General features: G+C 30.8%; 1 protein-coding gene across 1 annotated transcript in view; it reads right to left on the bottom strand.

Annotated features, from left to right (window-relative positions):
- The window catches only part of LOC140443422 (uncharacterized), a 183,830-nt gene that overhangs the window by 149,939 nt on the left and 16,941 nt on the right, over nt 1-16,950 (bottom strand). The window lies entirely within an intron of this gene.

The following is a 16,950-nucleotide window of genomic DNA, read 5'->3' as shown; positions in this document are numbered from 1 at the left end:
GAATTTAAATATATCAAAGGAACGGACAATATTTTGGCTGATGCGTTGACGAGAGATGAACAATTCCGCAAAGAGGATCACAAAACTCTCCACGTAGGCATGAACATAATGAGAGAAGAAGCAGGCTTATTTTCTTTGGCCAAAATCAGGGAAAATCAGGAAGAATTGAATGAAAGAGAAAAGCAATGGGCTGAACAAGAAAATAACCTATATTTTAAGAGGGTCGATGGTAAAGAACTCTATGTAATCACGGAGCAAATGGCAAAAGAAGTTTTTTTAAAGTTACACTGTGACAACGGACATATTGGAAGTAGAAAGGTGTGGCTTATGTTCAGGGAGAACTACATTTGTCGACAGGACTATACAATAGCCAAAGAGGTGACTCGAAATTGTGTGACATGCCAAAAGTGTAAAAGTAGGAACTTTAAAAATGAAAACGTCACAAAAAACGTCGTAGCTCGGAAGAAACTGGATATTGTTGCTATTGATATGTTGAGCGATTTGATACCAACAACTCAAAGGAATAAACACATATTAGTTATGGTGGATCTTTTCTCAAAATATGTTAAATTGTACGCATGCAGAACCACAAAAGGAATTGAAATACTTAGGAAGATAGACAATTTTATAGAAACGGTGGGAAGACCAGACAATATTTTATTGGACAATGCGACATATTTTAGGAACGAACGTTTTAAAAGGGAATTAAGAGAGAGGGGCATCGATACAAAATTTATAAGCATCCGTCATCCACAGAGCAACCCATCGGAGCGTTTTATACAAGAAGTCACAAAATTTCTACGAATTGCCGCGGAAGAACATCATCGACATTGGGACAGAAAAGTGTTTGAGATCGAGACCTATTTGAATTGTGCTCCAAATACGGTTACCAAAGAGACGCCTTTATATATAATGAAAGGAACAATGCCTACAAGACCGTGGGAAGACACCGCCCCCAGACAATACGAAGAAGTGATCGAGTTGGTTCAAAGAAGATTGAGACGAAGTGGAGAGAAATATCTCCAAAGACAAGAGAGAACCCGAAGAAGAAGGCCGATCAAATTCCAGAAAGGAGATAAAGTCTTAGTGAAGGCACTGAGGGTGTCGAATTTACAAAATGGTATTTGTGCTAAATTGATGCCGATATTTGAAGGTCCATATAGGGTCAATACGGAAAATGGGGTAAATAGTTATGAATTAGCGCACATAGAGACAGGAAATATACGGGGTATTTTTAACATTCACGACATCTATCAATATCATGAATAGATTTTAATAACATAGTGAAATAATTTGATCCTGGAAAACTTTTGTCATTTTAAAATTTAACAAAGAGTTTTCGGCAGATCAAATGGCGGGGATTTGTTATGATATGTAAAATCGAGAAAAATATTGGGTTGATTAAAATATTTCAAAGTTCAAAAACATTAAAATAATTCAGATAAGTAGGATAATAAACAACAAACATTTCGAAGAAGGAAAGTTATTAAATTCTTGGATTACCTGTACTAAACAAAATGTAAGCTATACATAAATTATTTCTTTGTTATACTTGAGTGACCCGCATAATTTTAAGTGAAATCCAAAGACAATTGAACCGGGTTTTCCAAATACATTAAATGCAGTGATTAAAGACAATAGAAGGGATTTTAGAAAGAGGTTTTTGTTAGTTTTTAAGAATTATAGAAAAATATTATTTGTAAATAAGTTTTAGGAAATTTATAATTATAGGTAAAAATTTGTTTGTTATCGAAATGAAAAAATGGGGGAATTGTGACGAGTTTTGATTGGCGGAGATTGAAAAAGGTGGGATAGGTATGTAGGAGTGAGAGTTTGGCTAGATTTAGGAGAGAAAAAAGATAATCAGTTGGTTTTCCAAGTCTGTAAGACGAACAGTGATTGTTCTCTGGCGGTTCTCGAGAAGTAGCAAGCAGTAGTGTTGAATGTTAGTGAGTTTTTGTGGAGTTAGTGTATCTGACAGAGCTGAAGCAGCAAAATATTGTAAGTCATATTTTTCTACTTATATTCCAAGAGTCACTGTTCAGGCCAACGAGAGATTCAGTTTATCGTAAAGAGAAGATATTCCAAGAGTCATTTTTCACTCGGGCCAACGAGAGATTCAGTTTATCGAGAGGAGAAAGGCTATCATAATTTGAATGATTTGTGCTTTTGAAGGAGATCATTAAGGACGATATACTTGCAACAATCTGTTGTAAGATTGCTGATTACATAGGGAGCGTTTGAGAGGAGAAAATATAGTCTACAAGGAACAAGGATTTGGACCACTCATCATCAGAGAGAGATATTTTTGTTTTCTGCAGTTTTTTCTTTTATTGATAACACAATTTTTACACTTAATTTAGAAAGGATATAAATATTTTGATTAGGAGAGTTAGAATAGTTTGAGATTTTGAGATTTCAATTAATATTGTTTGTACCATTAATTTTGATTGTTCACGTACGTAGAACAAAATTTTGAGAATCATTATATGAGATTTGTTTATTGAAAACTTTTGAGTGTGAATTATTTCATTATTTTTATTTCAATATATATTGTTAGATCATATGTGTTTTTTATTATTCCGGTATTCTTTGGACCTTACCTTTCACATGTAATAGCATAGATATTGAAGCACGAATTTAACCCTGAGATAAAAGAATTAAAAATTGTGATAGAGTCATAATCATATCATTTAAATAATTTCAATTAATAAAAAAATTAATTAGCTAATTATTGCTTGGCGCACCAAGACTTTAAATATCACAATAATATATATATATATATATATATATATATATATATATATATATATATATATATATATATATATATATATATATATATATATATATATATAATATTATTATTTATGTGATATGTTTTGTATTATTTATTAAATATTCATAATTATTTTAGGCTTTTGTACTTCAAAATATTAATTACAATAAATCCCTGTATGACCGAGAACTGTCAATTTTGAAATACGTTACTGTCATGTCTAATTGGCAAATTTTTTACGTGTTTTGTTCATACGCTGGTGTATGTGAGTTCCAATCCCAATATGAATTTCCTTTTTTATTTTTGAAATATTTAAAACCTTATTAAATATATGTAATTCATATACGCGAAAATGCTAAAATTTAAAATAAAATGAAAATTTATAACATAATCCGAGTTGTTGGTTTTTTATTTTTATCTTTCACAAACATTTTTTGAAATTATACTTCTATACGCGCGTTCGATGTTGGAAATTTGTACGGGAGTGAATCGGCAAAATCATTACATATGTAAGATATAGGTAAGAGAGAGACAGAAGATATATTTTCTCTCTCTTTCTCTCTTGAGAATAAAAATGTTCCTTTTGTAAATATATTTAATATTTATTAATATTATTATTTTTTTATTAATATTATTATCATGGTAAATTAAACATACCTATGCGTAAGTAAGTTATGTATATTGCCAGTTTTAAATACTTATGAATATTGCATTTTAATTTATATTGTATCATTATATTGAATTATGTGGCAGCATATTGTATTATATTTTTGTATTAATAACAAAATAAACAATGAATTTTACTGCAGAGTATGTGTAAAAATTTATTTTTGCATTAAACTCCTTTTATACATATATGAAAATAGAAATATGTGTTTTCATTAAAATATTGATTCAATCCTTCATTTACTATACTCCTATTACAGGTCAAATGTTTATATAAAGCAAACGATGCACCATATACCTATATACATAATTCTTTTTCTCTTTCTTCTCTCCCTTACCTATAGCAATATATGTAATGATTGTGCAGATTGACTCCCATATAAATTTGTAACGGCGAACGCGTGTATAGAAGTATAATTTCTACCTGCAGTCCCACTGGACTGCCACACCCGTTTTTTCTTTGTCTAGGACAGAGTATATAGAACGTCTACCACGTCTAGCATCAGGATGTTCAAGTTCAGTGCCCTGAAATAATCATTCAACTATTGCCCAAAATATCATTTTGTTTTCATATTTTGAAGTTATACTTCTATACCCGCGTTCGACGTTGAAAATTTGTACGGGAGTGAATCGGCAAAATTATTACATATGTAAGATATAGGTAAGAGAGAGACAGAAGATATAATTTCTCTCTCGAGAATAAAAATGTTCCTTTTGTAAATATATTTAAGAGTAGTAGATAAACAGTGTTACTTCTGGAGCGGAAGTGACCTCCCACTCTAGGCCACGCCCCCTGGTGACGTAGGTACGCCCCTCGTGTCTCTAGGTCACGCCCCTTGACCAATGGTGTCATAGGAACGCCTACAAGTAAACGCCTGACCAATGGTGACAGGAACGTCCCCACTCGTGACGTTAGAAGATATCCTCGACCAATGGTGGCATATGAACGTCCCCTCGTGACGTTAGAACATATCCTCGACCAATGGCGGCACAGAAACGCCCCACTCATGACGTTAGAACATATCCTCGACCAATGGTGACAAAGGATCGTCGCCTCGTGATATTAGAATATATCGTAGACCAATGGTGACAGAGAAACGCCCCCAAGTAAACGCCTGACCAATGGTGGCATATGAATGTCCCCTCGTGACGTTAGACCATATCCTCGACCAATGGTGATACAGAAACGCAACACTCGTGACGTTAGAACGTATCCTCAACCAATGACGACACAAAAATGCCCTACTCGTGATGTCAGAACGTATCTACGTCCAATAGCGGCATCATGACATCGAATTGAGTTCATCCTCGTGTTCCACCGACCAATGGTGACAGAGAAACACCCCCAATGGGAACGTGTGCATCCACTGTTACCGATGAAAAAAGGAAAGCTGATTGTTGAAAATTAATTAATTATTATTTTAATAAGGTTAAATAAAGGGAATGTAACCAATACAAAAGAAAATATAAAATTTACTTGAAGTACTACAATGGAATAGGCTTAGCTCAAGAGAATGAGAGTAGTGCTCAGAGAGGAGGTTAGCACGTTTGCTTGCCTGTAGTAACCTAAGATAGTTGGATCAATCCTAAGATGATCTTGAGATGGGCGCCAGGGTGAATTTTGAATATCACACCAATTTGGGGTATATGTAGTTATATATTAACTGAACAATAAAAGATGATAGGAAACAAATAAAAATCAGAAATGCTTTATAAGTAGATACTCTATACCATTCCTGGTGCAAAATGTAGTGGGGGAAACCGGTTTTATTCAAGGTCAATCAAGTTCATGGTCACGCGAAGGTTGCGTGGAGGTAAAGGTTACTCAAAGGTCACGTAAAAGTAAAGGTCACGCAAAAGGTCAAGTTCAAGGTCACGCGAAGGTTACGTTCAAAGTCACGTGGAGGTTAAGGTTACTCAAAGGTCAAATCCAAGGTCACGTGAAGGTAGAGGTCACGCAAAAGGTCAAGTTCAAGGTCACGTGGAGGTCAAGTTTAAGATCACCCAAAGGTCAAGTTCAAGGTCACAGTGACAGTCAAGGTTAGGATAGGTTATTAGTATAATAAAACTCTTTTTAAAAAAATAATTCCTTCTTAACTATTTATTACACTGTTATACATATCTCTTAAATTTTCAAGCGCAGACTTACATAAATGACAACTGGATTGCGCTGGTGCTGTACCTTCATGCTCTGTTCTCCACTCGGGACGATTAAAATGTACAAAACATGGCAGACGAGTTTGAACTTCAAAATCTTGAACTGCTTTTGTGGGTAATGTACCACCTACACCTTAATTATTATGAGTAATACGTAAAACTTATAAACTAATAATTACACTATTATTTTATTAAAATGATAAGTACATGTTGTAGTTACATTATTAAAATCAACAGGATATGTTGTTTTTGTAATAATTGTATAATGTAAGAACAATCTATGAGTACCTCAAATAAATTGTAAATTTTTTAAACTTTAATATTAGTTTTTAAACGGTCTATCCCACCTTGTATAACCTGAGAATAATGAATGTGTATCCCACCTTGTATAACTTGAGAATAATTAATGTGTATTCAGATACTTTCTAATAGTTCTAATAACACCTTTTCAAATTTAGTATTAGTTATTCTGTTTGTAATACTATTACACCTTGTATAATCTGAGATTAATTTGTGCTTACCTCAAGTACTAAAGAACAAAATCTTGTATCATAAATAACAAAATCAAATAAATACTTTTTAAAATAAACGCCGTCTCTGCAAGGCAAATATGCGTAAAGCAGGTATGGTAATATAATTATCATAGCTGTGTTACGCTTCGGCACTCATTAACTATCAGTATTAGAATCACAAATTATTTCTTTAAAACATAAATGCACTTTGTTTGAGATTAATTCAATTAATAAGATTTTAATCATTGAAACTTGTTTACCTAATTACTACTTAATTAATAAAATAAAAGTAAGACGTAAAGAGATAAATTTATTTTATAAAATTAAAAAAATCGGTTGCCTGTAAAGTCGGTTTTACGGGCGAAGATTTTACGTGACAACGTCTTTTTCTCGGTAGAATATTTATTGATATGAATATTATTAAATTGCACAATAGGAACAAGGAATTGAATGAAAATAAGAATTGCACAAATTTTAACTATAGAAATATATTTTGTTTACTAAAACATTGTACATGTAAACTTAAACTTAACTAATTTCTATTTCAGTGATTTTGTTGAGGATAGGACGATGATAGGAGAAATAGCATCGCGCCAGCGGACCGATCATGTTTGAGTGGGAGAGAGACGCAAGGCATTCGCCGGTCCGGCGGGCCTCTCTCTCGTTCGGTGACTCATCGTAACAGACGTGAGCGGGCGTTACACTTTTTCATGAGTGACTCCGAGCCACAACCTAATTTAAGACGTTGTCACGTCAAAACTATACAATATTATTAAGCTCATTATTATTATTATTATTATTATTATTATTATTATTATAAACGTTACAGAATAAAATTAACATTTAATATATACACTAAATATACTATTACTTATACTTTATTATTATCTATTATATATTATATTATATATCGGTACCATGTCCATTTTTAAATTAGAAATTGTTTGATCAATTTTTTTTCTTTTTTCCTTAAGAGCCTCTAATTCTTTTATCATATTTTTTTCTGCCACATCAACCTCATCCCTCTGCTTTTCCAAGGTATCTAACTTTTCCGATAAAATTGACCACGACTGAAGGTTTGTGTATAGGTCATTATATTTTTTCATCATATTAGATCCAAAATCCTTGATTATCGGATTAGTTAGTGTTGTTTGATTAGTGGATGAAGTTGATGCTAGAGGCTGCATCTCCTCAAATGTGTTGTATAATTCTTCAATGACATCACTTGTCATTGTTAAGTCGATCTAAAACAAAGAAGTATATCAGAATAATTTATTAAAAATTTAATGATAATACAGAATGTTTTAAACTTAAACTTCTCTGAAGCGAGATTATTAGTTAAAAAAAAATAGCAGGCAAAAAACCAAAAATACGATACATAATGTTTTAAAACAATTTATAACGGATTTGAATGAGAGATAATTAGTTAAAAAATAGCATCTAAAAAAGAGAATGTTTTCAAACAATTTACTAAAAAGAGAATTGGTTAAAAAAATAAATTTAAAATAGAAAAGCACTTAGTTTTTTTTGGCTGCTCTGACAACAGTAATTATTTAAATTCCGACATAGGCACAGGCTGTTTTTCTAACTTTGGTTTCTTAATTTGAATATTTTCTAAAATTTTAATGTTTTTAGGCATTTTTCTATTTAGTTTTCTATTCAGTTTTCTTCATAGACTGATAGTACAAAAGGCATATCTCCCATATATACACCTAGCCACAAACTAGTTTTCAAAAAGAAAAATTGAAAACAAGTTATGCTCAATCTAAAAATAGAATGTACTATAAGGAACAAGTACCTAGGTCTAGAAACTCAAAGAATAAAAATTAAGTTGAATCAATATTGACTGCAAAAGAGAAATAACCTTTGGCTTGAAGAAAAATTATCAACAGCAAAGGGCAACAAACTTAGGTTCAGAGGAATGTTAACTGCAAAGTGCAGCAAACTTACATAACAAAATAAAAATTACAACTTCAAAACGTTGACTTCAAGTTAAATGAACTCCATGCAAATTCAGAAAAATACTATAGGTGAATACCTTATTTACCATTAGTTGGGTACAAATTTATTTAGAACATTGAAATCAAAGTTAAATGCACTCAATGCAGATAAAAAAATACGATAGGTAAATGACAAATCAAATAAATTTTTATTTGTCAAAAGAATGTGAATGTTTTATCGAAAACCATTATTAACCTTACAGTGGATCTATACATATTTTTGGCAATATTTTAAAGAAGATACTTCTCTTTTATTATTAGGAAAACATAATAGAGAAAAGATGCGTTAGACTCAGCTCGAGATAAATGCAAATAACTATTTATTTTAAAGCATTATTGTTCAATGTGTAGCTCGACGTTCTAAAAACTACAAATAAATTTAAACTGAGAAAAAAATTAGCTTTTCATAGACACCTAACAGTATATATGTCTTATACTAATTTGAATTTTTTAGTTTCTGTTTAATGACCCCATCGATGGCCGCATTCCGCAATCTTCATTCAGCAAACGATTCGAAAGTTCGATCAACGACCGCATCTTTTACTAACATATTAAAATGCGGATATCTTAAGCATTCAAGGCAAACCATACTAAGAAGATTAAATTATAGAAATATAGGGTGATTCAAATCGAAAATGTGTAAAAAGATACAAATGTTTTTAAATTTAAAGAATTTAATACCGCAAATATTAATTTTTAAAATATACAAGGCGACAGGAGTTATTTATAAGTTATATCTTGATTAATATAGGGTGATTCACATTGAAGAATCAAAAGAATAAAATCTAGCTTAGTAATTAATGTACTTAATGTAGTTAATGTATAGAAATATAGGATAATTTAAATCAAGTCTAATAAAAAAGAAGAAGATTATTTAGCAATTTACTTATCCAAATAATAGTTTTTAAAATATGCAAGGTAACAAGAGTTATCCAAAAGTTATTATCTTGAAAAATATGTGTAATCAAAGAGATAAAAAAAATTATACAACAGACAAATAGACTGAACAGATCTTAGTGTTAATTTATATAATTTATAGAAATACAGGGCGATTCAAATCAAAGATGCGTAAAAGAATGAAAAATCTATATTTTGTAAATTTAAAGCATTTAGTACCACAAATTATAATTTTTAAAATATACAAGGCATCAGAAGTTATCTATAAGTTATATCTTGATTAATATAGGGTGATTCACATTGAAAAATCAAAAAAGAATGATATCTAGCTTAGTAATTAATGTACTGTTAATTATTAATCGAAGAAGTATAGGGTAATTCAAATTAATTTTAATAAAATAGAAGAAGATTTTTTAGCAATTTACATATCCAAATAATAATTTTTAAAATATACAAGGTGACAAGAGTTATCCAAAAGTTACTATCTTGAGGAATATATGTAATCAAAGAGATAAGAAAAATTTATACAAAAGGCAAATAGACTAAACAGATCTTAGTGTAAATGTATATAACTTATAGACATAGAGGGTCATTCAAATAAAAGATGTGTAAAAAGATGAAAAATCTATTTTTTTAATTTAAAGCATTTAATACCACAAATTAAAATTTTTAAAATATACAAGGCGTCAGGAGTTATCTATAAATTATATCTTGATTATTATAGGGTGATTCACATTAGAGAATCAAAACGAATGAAATCTAACTTAGTAATTAATGTACTTTTAATAAGTAACCGAAAAAAATATAGGGTGATTCAAATCAAGTCTAATAAAAAAAAGAAGAAGATTATTTAGCAATTTACCTATCCAAATAATAATTTTTAAAATATACAAGGTGATAAGAGTTATCCAAAAGATATTATCTTGAGGAATATTTGTAATCAAAGAGAAAAGAAAAATTTATACAAAAGGCAAATAGACTGAACAGATCTTAGTGTAAATGTATATAATTTATGGAAATACAGGGTGATTTAAATTGAAGATGTGTAAAAAGGTGAAAAATCTATTTTTTTAAATTTAAAGCATTTAATACCACAAATTATAACTTTTAAAATATACAAGGCGACAGTAGTTATCTATAAGTTATATCTTGATAAATATAAGGTGATTCACACTGAAAAATCAAAAAAGAAATGAAATCTTGCTTAGTGATTAATGTACCATTAATTAGTAACTGAAAAAAGATAGGGTGATTCAAATCAAGTCTAATAAAAAAGATGAAGACTATTTAGCAATTTCCCTATTCAAATAATAATTAAAATATACAAGGTGACAAGAGTTATCCAAAAGTTATTATCTTGAGGAATGTGTGTAATCAAAAAGAAAAACTTATACAAAAGGCAAATAGACTGAATAGATCTTAGTGTAAAATAAAAAAGATAATGCGACAGGAGTTATTTATAAGGTATTATCTTAATTAATATAGGGTGATTTACATTAAAAAATCAAAATAAATAAATCTAATTTATTAATTGGTACATTGTATAAGCTAATAGACTATAGTGGGAAATAGTAAAAATGTTAAATGGTGTGGGTTCAAAGGTCAAGGTCGAGGTCAAGGTTAAGATCAAGTCAACGTTAAGGTCAACGTCAAGGTTAAGCTCAAGGTCAATGCCAAGGTCAAGTCCAATGCCAAGGTCAATATCAGGGTCAAGGTCAGGTCAGATCAAGGTCGGGTCAAGGTCAATGTCAAAGGTTGAGGTAAATGTCAAAGATCAAAGTCAATGTCAAAGGTTAAAGTTTAAAGGTAAAGGTTGATGTCTATGTCGATGTCAGGGTCAATACAAAGGTTAACACCGGATATCCTTGAAATGTGTTATGAGATTTGCTATAAAAGGCTGAAGCAAACAGCGTTTTAGAGTAAGTTGAAAGTTTTCACTGAAAGCATTACGTTACGTTAAGTATCTCAGTCAGTGATATTCAGATTTAACTCGGTGTGTTATTTAACAGTTCGGTGTGTTATTTAACGGTAAGTTAAGTGTTTTAAGTGTTAACAGTTTAGGAATTTGTGATAAGTTTTCAGAAAAAAATGGATTTAGAAGCACTAAATGAGTTTCTTCTTTTAGAAGGACAACGAAAATCTATTATAAAGTTAAATAAACTTCAAGTAAATGTTCCATACAAAATTTCTGAAGCCAAGGTGACTGCATCGAAATTCGGAGATTCTGTTGTTTTGGAACTGGATGATAAGGTTGTGTTTTTACCACCTAGATCTACCGAGGTACTTAAAAATCATATTTTGGAATTGGGAAATGGAAGGTATTCGCTAGTATTCATTGGAGAAAAGGACACAGGCAAAGGCAATCCGGCAGCTTTATTTAAATTTATAAAATCTTAAGGTGAGTGTTAGTTTAAAATGTCAGAAAGGCTTGCTAATGATGTAAACAAACTAGTTAAAAAGTTTTATGAAAAAAATTATGATTTTACTGTTGAGGAAATTGAATCATGGCTTAAACATGTTGATATTGCAATTAGTTTATGTTTTAAAGCATTAAAAACAAAAAAAATTGAAATCGGAAATATTCGCATGCGGCAAACAAAATTAAGTCATTTAACAGTTGTTTATAATAAGCTTAAAGAATTAAAAGATAATAATTATACAATTAAATGGGAAGATTTAGCCACAGTTTATCATGGAAGGGTTCAAAGTGGTGTAATAGTAAATTTAAAACATAAAGATGTTTTAAAGTTTTTAAATGATGCTATGTCTTTATTTAAAACTAAAATTTTGTTAATTTTATCTAGATTTAACATAATTAAGGTTAACAGTACGTTTTGTGGCAAGTTTATAAAAAAAACAGTAAATGATGAAGAAACGATAGATTTTAAATATTTTCACACACCATATGCAACCATTGATAAATCTACTAATTTAAATGAATGGTTTTATGAACATATAGCTGATTTTATTTTAAACAAATTATCAGAGTTTCAAGAACGTGATTCAGGTTGGGCATTAAGTAAAGTAATTTCTTTAGAGATTAACATTAATAAATATGAAATTGGAAATGGTTCGAGCTATATTCAATTACCTCAACAAATTATTAATAAAAAAGCTTGTGTAAACGTTAGAAATTTTGATGAAGCTTGTTTTTACTGGAGTATAGTAAGTGCATTACATCCAGCGAATCAATCCGTCAATCGGATTACTTCGTACCCACATTATAGTCAAGTTTTAAATTTGGAAGGACTTGAAATTCCAATTGAATTTAATAAAATAGCAGTTTTTGAAAAATTAAATAATATTTCAATAAATGTTTATGGTTTGGAACTAATTGGAAAAAAATTTAATATAACCCCGTTACGTCTATCTAAAAGTAAATTACAGCCACACGTTAATTTGCTAATGATTCAAAATTTATATTTTCAAAAGTTAAATGATTATGATGCGCCTGATCCACTTGACAATGAACAAGTTAGTATTACTTATCATTATTGTTGGATTAAAAATTTATCTAAATTATTAAATAGTCAACTAAATAAAGATGGTCATAAAAAAATTATATGTGATAGATGTTTAAATTATTTTACTAATCAAGAACGGCTTAATAAACATTTAATTTTATGTGAAAAAATGAATGACTAAAAAATTGTAATTCCCGAAAATAAAATAATTAAATTTAAAAATTTTATTTATAAACAACGAACACCATTTATTATATATGCTGATTTTGAATCAATGCTTGAACCTCTTGACATATCTGTAGAAAGTAAAAAGTATCAAAAACATACTGCATTTAGTTGTGGATATTTTGTAAAATGTGAATATGATAATAATATCTCATTTTTTAAAAGTTATCGTGGAGTTGATTGCATGGATTGGTTTGCAAATGAAATGTCAAACGTTGCTCAAATAATTCAATCAAAAATAAAAAATATAGTTCCTATGAAAATAAAACCTAATACAATATATGCTCAAAAATGTCATATTTGTGAAAATAATTTTAAATGTACAGATATCATTGTAAGAGATCATAATCATTTTACTGGTGATTTTAGAGGTTTTGCACATGAAATTTGTAATTTGAATTTTAAAAAACTATTTGTAGTACCAGTCTGTTTTCATAATTTGTCGGGATACGATTCGCACTTCATAATAAAAGATCTTGCAAAAAGAGGCAAAATTACATTACTACCCATAAACAAAGAAAAATATATTTCCTTTACTCAACATTTACCAATTGATATTAAATTTCGTTTTATCGATTCACTTAGATTTTTAGGTGCATCCCTTGATAAATTAGTATCTACAGTAGATATTAAAGAGTTAAAGAATTGAAAGTATGAATTTAAACACCTACCTGACTCTAAATTTCAGTTACTTACACGAAAAGGTGTATTTTGTTACGATTACATTGATAAATGGGAAAAACTCCTCAAGTCCAAAATGACAAATGCAGATATGGATGTCAAGCTCAGGAAACCATCCAACATCTTACCGGGGGCTGTCAGGCATTTGCTGCAACTGAATATAAGGAATGGCACGACTCAGTAGGAAAGATCATTCATCAAGAGATAGCTATCAAACTGGGACTTCTTCAAACAAACCATCTTCCATATTATCAATACGTTCCTGAGAGTATACTTGAGAATGACAACTACAAGCTATACTGGGACCGCACTGTGCTCACAGACCAAACAGTAGCACATAATAGACCAGATCTCATACTAGTTAATAAACTAAAGAGACAAACAACACTAATTGATGTGGCGATACCCAACAACAATAATCTTCGTGTTAAACAGAACGAAAAAATTTCCAAGTACAGGGATCTGGAAATTCAAATACGAAGACAGTGGAGATTGGAAAGTACCCAGACAATACCTATTATTCTCTCTACTACTGGAGTCATTCCAAAGAACCTCCTAGAAAACATAAAAAGCTAGGTCTAAATGAACATCTCTACAAGACCATGCAGAAAGCTGTACTACTCTCAATGTCCAGATGTGTACGAAAATTTTTGGGAGATACTCCAGCATACCAAGTCACCTAGGGCTCGATAACACGGAGAGTCCCACCAGAGGTCAATCCTTTTGATACCGTAGGTATCTGGGATGAGTGAATTTTCCCCTTAGAGGGAGTCTGAGCCGTATGGCTAAATCTGGAAGATAATATATAATATTATTATTAGGTATATTCGAAATAAATTTGTTTTTTCTATAAAACTAATAATAACTATAACTACAAACAGCTGTTAATAAAATTTTCAGGGAAAACTAGTTAAATGTCATAAATATCGACTAATACCTTAAAACATTGCTATTACCTAGTAAAAGCCTCATATCTCGATCACAAAACTGGAAAATATTATACTTGGTTTATTATATTTGTGTTAAATATGCTATTTGAAGAGTAACTGATTGATTTAGATTTACAGGTACACCAAGGTAAGTGATAACATTTCCAACTTAAATTTAGGATTAGTCAGATAGGTGTCTCAACTTTTTCAAACTAATGATAGAATATCATTTCAGATATATGTATCTTTCACTAGAATATCTAATATCAAAAACAAGCTGACTGCTTAATTCATAATAAAAAACTAAACTTTAAAAACGTTTTTTCTCGATTTCGGTATTCCGTCATTTACCTGGTTTTCGCAGTATACCGACGATATATTTCTTTATCGATAACATGAATCATTTTTCAATTATGCGTGGAAAAAAAAATATCGGCGTCACTAGATTTGTGAAATTTTCCAAAAGTTGACAGTTTTAAAATTAGTTCTTACGTTCTTAACAATGAATCTCTATCCCCAAAAAATTGTCAGAGTATAGCAGTAAATATTTGCATCAGAACTAAGGTGATAAAAATTCAAAACCCAATGCCTAACATGGCTCTACTAAAAAAGGTACAGATCAAAGAAAAAAAACTGTTGTAAGGTTTCCATTTACGCTGATGACACGAAATTATATGTGAATCCAACTATTAACCAACATGTTCTTCAACAAGATCTTGACGCAATATACAAATGGTTCTCAGAATGGTTACTTCCGCTTAACATTGAAAAATGCGTTGTTTTACATATCGGCAAAAATAACCCATCACTACCGTACTTTATTAATGGACATCCCTTAAACTCGGTAACCTCCCACAATGATCTCGGAGTAATAATTAATAGTGACTTAAATTGGTCTGATCACATAGTGTCGGTGTGTAAACGTGCAAACTCGAAACTGTTTTTGATCCGTAAATGTTTTACACGTATATCTCTAACTTCTGTTAGTAAACTTTACTCAATATACGTTAGACCTATTCTTGAGTTTGCCGGACCAGTGTGGAATCCAGATCTCATTCGCGATAAGATCCTACTTGAAAATGTTCAGCGTAAAGCTACAAGACTGGCATACGGTCGTGTAAGACCTAACTATGAAGATAGATTATCCATGGCTCATCTTACGACATTCGAGCAGCGACGTCTTCGAGGTGATCTAATTATGTCCTTCCGTATTTTAAAACATAATTTTGGGAACCTAAGTACCATATTCACTTTGAATCAAGACGAAAGATTAAGAGGCCATCGATACAAATTGAAAAGGGAACAAACTACTGCAAGGTCCAGGGTGAACTTCTTGCCAAATAGAATCTTTAATATCTGGAACAATTTGGATCAAGACACCATATAGGCAACTAGTGTTAACATCTTTAAAAATAAACTTGATAGTGGTTTATTTTATTTAAAGGATTTTTTTTTCTTGGACAGCATTATTTATTTATTTATTTATTGTCTCACCATTCAACTTTTGTATGATATACTTAATTGTTTATGTTAACTTAACTTTATAATTGGTATTAGTTTTATAAGGATTTTTTTGACGTGACAACGTCTTAAATTAGGTTGTGGCTCGGAGTCACTCATGAAAAAGTGTAACGCCCGCTCACGTCTGTTACGATGAGTCACCGAACGAGAGAGAGGCCCGCCGGACCGGCGAATGCCTTTCGTCTCTCTCCCACTCAAACATGATCAGTCCGCTGCGCGCGCAGCACTAGAGAATTAGGCGCGTTGAATCGGTGCGTGCTTGTGTCTCTGTCTTTCTCGAGCGTTCTTGGCGTTGGAAAACCGAGAAAGCGTCATAATACAAGTTCACACGTGTGGTTAAAGTATCGTCAGCTGTGTCTGTAGTGAAAATGTGGAGTGCTTAGATTCGTCATTTACAACAACTACAACAATAAAGGTAAATAATTGTACACTAATATTTCATTATCGTAAACTATGATTGATTGATTAATTGTTAGAACAAAATCACTCAAATAGAAATTAGTTAAGTTTAAGTTTACATGTACAATGTTTTAGTAAACAAAATATATTTCTATAGTTAAAATTTGTGCAATTCTTATTTTCATTCAATTCCTTGTTCCTATTGTGCAATTTAATAATATTCATATCAATAAATATTCTACCGAGAAAAAGACGTTGTCACGTAAAATCTTCGCCCGTAAAACCGACTTTACAGGCAACCGATTTTTTATTTTTGATTTTTGGGCATAATAGGAGCTCGCTCCTCTGCCCTTATTTGTAATATAATAATAATAATAATAATAAAGCTAAACAAAAAACTATCAGAAATAGACCAGCCATAAATACTTACTTAAAATATAACATGGTTACTCATCAAATACATTTTTGATTTGTTCATGGCTTTTTCGGGTTAGACGTAATTCGTGGATTATTTCATAATAATAAAAGCAAAGAAATACGAAACGAAAAAAATGCAGAGGATGTTCTGTAGTAAAAATAAAAAAACACAATTTATGAGTGGATTGTACAGAAAAATCAGGTCTCTGCTTCAAACAATATACAATTGTTTCTCACAATCATAAACAAAATAAATAGGCTAATATTTTTTACGATTACCAGTGAGATAGTTTCTGTTGCATT

The sequence above is a fragment of the Diabrotica undecimpunctata genome, chromosome 6, assembly GCF_040954645.1.
Source record: "Diabrotica undecimpunctata isolate CICGRU chromosome 6, icDiaUnde3, whole genome shotgun sequence".
Classification (NCBI taxonomy): Eukaryota; Metazoa; Arthropoda; class Insecta; order Coleoptera; family Chrysomelidae; genus Diabrotica; species Diabrotica undecimpunctata.
The sequence above is the reverse complement of the archived record's forward strand: the minus strand, read 5'-3'. Positions and strand labels throughout refer to the sequence as shown.